Source organism: Rhyacophila brunnea, unplaced genomic scaffold (genome assembly GCF_057557595.1).
Source record: "Rhyacophila brunnea isolate RB1 unplaced genomic scaffold, BYU_Rbru_1.0 scaffold_13, whole genome shotgun sequence".
Taxonomy (NCBI): domain Eukaryota; kingdom Metazoa; phylum Arthropoda; class Insecta; order Trichoptera; family Rhyacophilidae; genus Rhyacophila; species Rhyacophila brunnea.
Window position 1 is genome coordinate 30,145,869 of NW_028232785.1, and position 9,996 is coordinate 30,155,864.

Here is a 9,996-nt window from a genome sequence, read left to right on the forward strand (position 1 = left end):
TTTAGCATGTGACGAAGTTGCGCGCGTCGATGTACCACGTAATTTATTATTATGATTATATTCATTTCGGTCTCAAGGGTACATGCGCATGCGCATAGTGTCATTTAGTTAGTCGTTCAATACAACCAACTAAACAGCACGTGTTGTAAACATAACCAATATTGTGTAATAATACAATATATATATATATTTAAAACAAATTTCTGGAGACTAACATTCTTTACTGTTAATTTATATTCATAAAACTTTATTTATATTGGAGTGTATATTTATTTTTCATTGTAAAGATTGTGTATCACGGTTTGAGGCTATATTTATGTAAGTATTTTTATGAGTTAAATTATATATCAATAAATAAATAAATTTTGTGAATGTTGAGTTGGTAAATAATTCAAAAAATATATTAAAATTTGATTTTTTAATAATTCATCATGGGCACTTCTGAAACAATTATAACCGCTATATGGCAAAGATGAGTTTTGGTCCAATAATATAATTAAATTACAATTATCATGTGCTATATGAGACACAGATGAATCGCGTACGTTTTCATCAACCTAATCCACTGTAATATTAATAGATTCAGGTAAAGCGTCAATTACATTGAGCTACTTTACGAGCTGTTTGTTGGCGAATGTAAAAGCAGGCGATTCAGCTACTGCGAATGTGATGATGATACACAAAACTTTCCATTAGCTGAGAAGCCACAACCCAGCGACTATTTTGACAGAACGTAGTTCGTTTTTTTTTTACCGGGAGGTTACTACTACGCTCTACTACGCAGACGCAGTAAGCCCACACGCCGGCGTGTAGCGTGTAAAGTTGACCGGCTTTCAACTTTTCTCTGTAGACTGTTTACAATCTGCTTGTTAGCTTTTTCAATGATTACACTAGGCGACTTTACAGGCAGATTGTAAATTTGCCAACAAGCAGCCCGTAAAGTTTCTCAATCTAATTGACGCATAACGGCTTATTTTGTTTTGTTATTTATGTTGCACGCTACCTATGATTCTGATTGTATACTCGTTCTATATTTTCCGACATTGTCAGGAAATGCGTATTCTCTGTGTAACTTGAGAAAAGCAATTATAATTATTATATTAAGTATAATAATGCTGTCTCGATGTTTCTGTGACGCATGATAAAAAGCATAATATACAAATACCTATCTATGTAAGACAGAGTGAGACGAAGAAAAAAATTTAAATGGGATATGATGAAACAAAAAAATACACGTAAATGCAAATAATTCTAAATAGGTAAAGGAATCGTTTATTTAAATCTGGTGAAAAAAACCAAATGATTGGATATATTATATATTATAATTATTAGGTAGTTTGACATGTTATAATGCTTACAATGCAGTACCTACTAACATAATGCAATAGGTATCCAAAAATGTTGTCAAGTATCATCTGTTGACAGGTAACGTTTCCTAGTAATGTATAATGACTAGGACCCGGATTTATATGCTAGTGCATGTTTTGTTAGGGTGTATGCAAAGTTGCACAGAAATCTGTTTTGAAAGACGCAGAATCCAAAAATAAAATTTTATTGTGTATACAAATGCATATTTGAGACGTTAGAGCATATTTGAGACATTGGTGCATATTTCATAAATAAATGTATATTTTAGGGCTTTTGCATTCATAATTTTAGTTTTTTTTTAATTATTTTATCGAAATATTACTAAAATAGGTAGGTAAACAGTTTAGATGCACTTGTGGATTTATCATAACTCGGGCACCTTTATTTAAATTTTGCGCAATCACCTCTGTGGACATTAAGAAGTCGTTTTCCGCATATAAACAAAATACTGACAGATATGTGGAAAATTTTAATGCCAAAGCACAATATTGAAAAAAATATCGTAACTTTTTTTCCGACAAAAAAAACAGCACTTAAATAATAGTATTTAGGAATAGTTAAGTGTTTCGTTTTTGTTTTTTTGTTGTGTATAGTTTACATTGCATTTATTATTCAATTATTTGTACTTGTAAACAAACTATTTTGAGTATTGTGATTGATTATTTGTGTTTTTTTGTTATTGTATTATATTGATTGCGATTATTAATTTGTTATTCGATTTTTATCAGTAATATTGGGTGAATTGGGTATTGACAATTTTTTTTCGATAAAAATGTAAATTTTTAACTGCATATTTCTTTGGTTTTAGTGCATATTTTAATGACTTTAAGTGCACATGTGCATGCATAAAATCATGTTTTTTGTTGCATATAAATCCGCTCCCTAATAATGACTCTTCTCTCTAATGTTGGATAATTTTTCAGATTTTTACAGTCAACGCTAATAACATAAAAACTGAAGCTATCTCATCAGCCAACTACAGCAGGTTGGATGAAGATGCTTTAGATCCAGTTAAGCAGGAATCCTATGACGAAGCACCAGGTTCATTTTCCGAATGTAAAACAGTAGATGAGGTAAGCCTATTACATTTTATATATTCGTATGGTGTCAGGATAGATAAGATAACATTCGGTATCTTCAGGCGCTGTGTATATTCACCAAAAGGCAAACACACACTGACAACGAACACTCTTTACTCTAACTTATATAATAAATCAATTCATTAAAGTAGGTAAAAACTTACCCACTTGACTTAATAGGCACCTACCTATTAAGTCAAGGATCCAATAAAAAATATATAACAAACAAAAATTATGAACAGTTGAAGTGTTAGTAAAAAACGCCATACCTTATCAATAATAATACACTCGATACGCATATAATAAATCTTCAAAACCTAATAATAGATCATTAGTAATTATAAACAACAAAAGTACTACACTGAAAGAGGTGTAAAATCGTCCATTCTGGGAACTACTAACCTACTTTTTTATTTTACCACGTTTTTCTTAGCTCGTATTCTTGTTTGTCTGGTGGTCGTTTATCCCGTACAAATCTTGAAATCGATTTTTAACTAACTTCCCGACTAGCTATACATTTGAAACTTTTAGAATATATCACCACACGATGCCAATGCATTCTTTCAACACTTTTAGCCATCTTTAAGTAGAATTGAATTCATTTAAAGTTAATTCTGTTTTGTATGAAAAGTTATTTCGGAAGGAATCCGTAATCCAATCCACTATTATTGGTTGCTAAGGGGGTTGTCCTAGCAACTTTATTATTTATATATACTTGCGTTACTACGGAAATCAAAATGACATTTCAGTACTTATTGTATATTTTATTTTGTTTGTTGCAAAATAATGATTTGTTGACAATTGCCTTATTTGTCCTAAATTATTAATACGTAGAATTGTCAAGTTTATATGATTCAAGAGAAAATTTAAAAACTTGGTATATAAAAAGTTATCTTGTAATTATTTCATATTATTTTTAATTAAGTAAAACAAATCCACTAATAAACCCACCTAATATATTTGAATTTAAATTCAAATTCCATCAAGTAACTTCGGTCGATAGTGTTAATATTATAATAATATAGAATCTCTCATTTTCTCCATAATGCTTCATGATTAAGGATTGTATTCACTACGCAATACGTGTGTGTTCAAAGCATTCCAGAATAGGAATTGGGTATGTGTGTTTCTTGCGTTGCATTAATATGATAAATCAAGATATAATATATTATATTATGCATAATATCTTATAAGTAATACACTAAATGCTACATACAAAATTACAACTAAATTTTTATTACCTATTCTATAAGAAATTGTAAAAACACAAAATTCTTTTTCAACCGTGTTTATATGTAATTGTGACTTATTTTTTTGATACGGTAGTTTCTTAGACACTTTCATTTTAATAAATCTAGCTTATTTTTTACTCTATCTGGCATATTTTTGTGAATGACAATTTGCAACACTGCTCTTGATCTCTAGATCAACCTTCTTCACCTTTATCTGTCATCTGCAAAACTTGCTATCAATTAGTTGTTATCAATTTTCCTGTGAATGTCTTCACTTAATAATTTATTATCTTATTCTTATAGATTGCTGTCCAAGGTTGTTTGGAGAGTGCTCACGTAAATAATTTAAGTCCACTGGCTCTCAACAATTCCAGCAGTTCAATGCATAGTCAATTACTTATTAAAAATGACAATAATTGTATTATAAAACATATTTCATCACCACCACCAGAAAATGAGATATCTTTAGATGAACACAATATAAAACGAGAAGTAATAGTTAATACCTCAACAAAAGAAATCCAAATTAATATTTTTAGAGTTCAATATTTTCTACAAAATTATGTTTGCAGTGTTTGCTATTCAATATTTGGAACAGTGATAGATCTAAATGATCATAGAAATATACATTATAGTAATATTTCTAATAAGTCTGTTGATTCTGGGAACAATGCATCGAAGAGTTCACTCGACAATTTAGAGAGGCCATACGAGTGCGACATTTGTTCTCACAGGAGTTTAAAACCTTGGGATCTAAAAATACACAAAAAGTCCCATATGGGTGAGAGGCCGTTCACTTGTGAAGTATGTTTGGATAAATTCACTACACTCAGTTCCCTCAAAAGACACCAGTTTACGCACGGTGGTGCAAAACCTTACGCGTGTGACGTGTGCCCTTTTAAATGTAACACAAAGTACGACCTCAAAAGACACACAATGTCTCACACTGGCGAAAAACCATACTCTTGTGATATGTGCACTACAAAATTCAGCACGACTTGCAGCCTAAAAAAACATAAGCTAATTCACGGAAACGAAAGACCGTACGCGTGCGATGTTTGCCCAAACAAATACAGAAGATCGAATCTACTGAAACTACACAAAATGACACATACAGGTGAAAAACCCTACACATGTGATGTATGTGTATATAAATGTACAAATTTAGGCAGTCTAAAATCGCATAAAGTTTCGCACTTAGGTGTAAAAATGTACGCGTGTGATGTATGTCCGAATAAATACACTACAGCTAAAATACTTAAAGTACATAAAATGACACATACTGGAGAAAAACCATTTATATGTAAGCTTTGTCCGTTTAAATCTACGTCGATTAGTTATCTAAATGAACACAATATGCGACGTCATACCGGTGTAAAACCATTCTCGTGTGACGTATGTCCTGTTAAGTTTACGATGAAATGTGATCTCAAAAAACACGCAATGATACATACACGAGAGAAACCATTCCAGTGCACTTTTTGTCCATACAAATGCAATACGTCCAGTTACCTGAAAGTTCATGTAAGAAGTCATACAGGCGAAAAACCTTATAAATGTGATGTGTGTCCCTATAATAGCAGTGATCCCAGTTCTTTAAGAAAGCATAAGAAAACACATGTTCGTGGATGAGCTCTCAACTTAAATATCTTAGAAACCTGTATCATCGCTTTCCTGTAATATGACTTATATGTCAGGACCCTGTGGATAATTGTGACCAAAATAAATTCCTGGATGTGCAGTAGAGGTGGGAAAACTGATCGATTTTGAAGACTAAGTATACTTACTATCAGTATAAAAAAATACTTAGTATCAAAACTTGTTCCAAAATACTTACTAGTATTTGGAATACTATATAGAGCGGTTGGCGTGCGTATGCGACATTAGTCTCATACTAAACTGGAACTAAAACTTAACTCCATATTATTATTTGAAATATCGGTTTAAATAGAATCGCTAAAAATACACTGAGCTGGGCTTAATGTCCCATTTAGTATAAAATTTTAAACACATTTTAAATTTATGAGTTGCTTTTATGTTATGTTATAATTAATATTCTTGTTAACATAAAATGAATAACAATGATTTTTTTTATTGTAAACTGCGTCACCTCAGTCACCTCACCACATTTCCGAGGGAATAATATGCTGCTACAGAAAATGTATGACCTATTTGTTCATATATAAGATAATGTCATTCGCATGCATTGACTATTAAATTAAAATATAAATGTATTCTAGTGCTACCTCGCTCGCGCGCATTTAATATCAATAGTATTGAAAGTCAACCAACTAGTCAGCGACTCATCACAAGTTTTTTGGAACAAGTTTATTGGGCCACACGTACTGAGTATGGGTAGTTTCATCCGATACTTGAGTACACAAACTAGTGACAGTATTTCCAACTCACCTCTTATGTGCAGTGGTGTCGGGATATAAGCTTTGGTGCGATTAATCGTCGATGGACAAATGGATGGCAACCATCATTTAGTCATTTAGGCCGGTTCGGATTAGTCGGGTAATTTAGTCGATTGGCTCGTAAATTAGTAACTAAACGTGTACGAACATCAAATTTTGTCGACTCAATCCATTGTGTTTTAATTTTTGGATCGAGTACCCCACCACCTCTCACTAAATACTAAACAAGCCACAAGACAATACTGAACACGTTATCTTTAGTCAAGTTCATTAGTTGTCGCAGAATTTCTTTCTCCAATTCTTCTAATATAGCCGTTATAAATGAAATTATTAACTTATTTATTTTTTGATCATGCAATATTTAAAAACACTTCAAATTAGGTTCATCACGCAGGTTCAAATTTTGCTGGGTGTCATATTTTTATAAAAAAAAAGATTTTTTTTATTTGTTATATATTTCTCTTCGGTATGCCCTCTCGTGCTTACTTAAACATTACACGATGTCGGCAATTGCCGAGCACTCGATGGATACAGGACACAAATATGACTCCGCTACCGTAAAGCAGCACCGTCAGAATGCAAGCACAACGCCGCAAAATTTTTAAATATAATTAAATTAGCCTCGGTGGCGACCAGGTCGGACGGTCCGAAGTGCCCAACAGCTGGTTGGACCATCCTGATCATCGTTTTTCCTCTCGTAGCACATTCATTCAATACTCAAACATTCCCAGAAAATGTTTATATGTTTATATCCTAAAGAATGAAGAGAACGTGGAAGAATCCTGACTAGTTAGAGTGACTACATTATGGACACCACGGACTTCTCGCAGTACTCGTGGTGCAGTGCGTAATGCGCTGGCCTTTTATCCGGGAACTCGATGAGGTCACAATATATTTGTGTTTTTCCACCGCCATCTTTAGATTAGTAAAGCCTGAGCATAACTTTTTGTACAAGCAACAAGTGGTCCACTGCCATACTATTAATGTATTGATAACGTACTTGCAAGCAGAGTTTGGTATTCTATAATGACTGAAGAGTATAAATAAGTTATTACTTATTGTCATTTAGAATCGACTGTCACATTAACAAGCGTCCCAGTGTATTATGATATTATTATACACATAAGGAGTTTACTTACTTTGATTGTCACTTCCAATTATTAATAACACATAACCAATAAATCAGATGAACTCCAAGATACGTTAAAATAATCTGAAATAAATCTGAAACTAAGAATACTAAGACAAGTGAACACGACAGATGCGTCAGTATGAGCACTCTATGGATAATGACAGGTCATCCATAGACAACGGAAGGGACGAAAAGAAGGACTAGTCGTGTAATGTATCGGCTTCCTTCTTCAGTGGGCAATGGTTTTTCTCAAAGCCTGGGTGTTTGTGATTGTTTCACTTCTATTACTAAATAATATACTACTGTTTCACCACACTAATATCATTGGACCTCTTGTAGTGTTGTAAAAAGAATATATATGTAGGTATATTATACATGTTTTCTTTTTATGATTCTTTCTACAAATGATTTTTAAGTGACGAAGTGTTAAAGTGTTGAATCATTTATTTATTTAATTACAAATTATAACTTCAAGATAGGTATTCTGGGTATTCATCTTATCACAATAAACATAAGTAACAATAATTAGTAAAATTAACTACCTATTGTACAATAATTATTTTTTTATTTAAATAAAGAACATTTCATTGTACAACATATTGTATAAATAAATTTACGTTGAAATTAATGCTCCCACCAAACCATATCCACCCCTTGGATTTAATCACCGCCAGCTTTAAATTAATAAACCTGAGCATAACATTTTGCACTAGCAACGAGTGGTCCACTTGTCAGCTGTCAAAATCAGATCCCAGATTGCTTGACATATTGATTCGCCCTTTCTCGTTTCAAATTGAATTATAAAAAATTCTCACATCAAATAATATTAACTATCGGTGTTATTTATAAATAATATACATTCCTGTTATTCATCAGCTGTCAAAGTCAGACTAGTCCTTCACACAAAAACCGATGGTAATATCAATTTCCAAAAAATATGTAGTATTGATCTATTCATTACATTTGTAGAAGGTGTATTAATGCTAGTGTATTATTTATCATTTCACTCATCTATAAGTGAAGACGAGAGACGCGTCAGTATAAGCACTATAATTATAGACATTGACAGGATCCTCCATAGGCAGAATCATCCATAGATAACGGGAGGGGCGGAAAGGTCGTAAATGTATCGGCTTTCTCTTCAGTCGACAATGATTTAATACATCTTTTTTTTATGATTGAGAATATCTCAGGAGTAGTTATCTAAGACTTGGATCTAATCTAAATCTTGGATCTAATCGAATCAAAAATCAAAAGTAGAATGCTGGTTTGCAGCTGAGATGTGGATATTTTTTTATGAAGCGACCACATATCGTCCACTTGCTGTCTCTATGCAACATTATGACCTGCCTACTCCCATGGGACGTAATTGACTGCAAGGGATGTTACGTTATAATATGAAATTAATTGTTCTTGCGACCAAATGCACTCCATTCCCAGTTTAGATCTACGAGCTGTCTCCTCATACATACCAGGTTAAATAATATTAGGTACCTAGTCCTATATAGTATTTTTTCTAGCATAAAATTTACGCCCACGGTGGCCGCGCGGCTTAAGCGTTGGACTATCACGCCGTGGATCCCAGGTTCGAATCCTCGGTCTGGCAAGTACGCATATTGTTTTTCATTTTGTGTGTGAGTCAGGGTATGGACCTAATAGGTTGAGCAAGTGGCTGACATCCATTTCTCGTAAAAAAACAAAATCTGTTAATACAAACCTCTACTCTGTGGAGGCCTATATAATAATATGATCCTACTAGGATCGCTCATGATCGAAGAGAAGAAATATTATTCTTCTTCTTCTTCTTATTGTGCTATCCCCTAGCGGAGGTCGGCCACCATCAAGGCGATCTTAGATTTGTCGTCTGCTACCCGGAACCGTTCAGTGGAGCTGCACTCGTACCAATCACGGAGGTTCTTAAGCCACGAAATGCGGCGTCGTCCTCTGCTACGTTTACCTGTTTTATGCTGAACTTTTATTCTCTCATAATGTAGCCGTGGTACTGAGGTTTCCTGGTTTTGATACTACGCAGAACTTCTCGGTCACTCCCTAATCGATTGAGAACTTTAACATTTTTGTCACCCGGTCAGTCCAAAGAATTTTGAGGATGTGAATATACAGCCAGAATAATAATAATATCTCGAAAGCGCTAACTATCTGTGACATCTCTTGGTTTGGCGTCCATACAATTACTAAGTAGGTAATATTTTAATAAGTCAGCAATATTTTTTATAAATAAATGCCACAATTTATTATAAGAATATTTTTTTTCCTAAAGTCGCGTTGACACGATCCAAGTTGACTTGGACCGAGCGCACTCGTTCGAGAATCTTCATACTAATTATTCCTTTCCAAGCTAGCTGGATGAGTAGGACGTGGTCCGAGTAGCTTGGATAGGGGTAATTAATATGAAGCTGTCCCTTACGAGCAGTGACGTCCCGTGGGGGTAGGCAGATTGAGCGTCGCTTGGGGGTGGCAATTACTCGAAGGGCGGCAAATTGAGGAGATTTATCAGGTATGTATATATATAGAAATATGTACTTGAACTTAGTTTTAACGGAAATATCTTTCGGTTAAAAAATATGGCTCACTGGTTGGAACATAAAACGTTAAACAGGACTGTAAATTTTTTGTTCTGTTTGCGATATCTAGTTTACTTCCATTTTCCTTGTACGTCACGTCCTTGATGACCACCAATGCAGATTGGACGTGCAGATTTGCGAATTATATTTGAATTATAGGTAGGTACATACTTATCACGAGTTTTG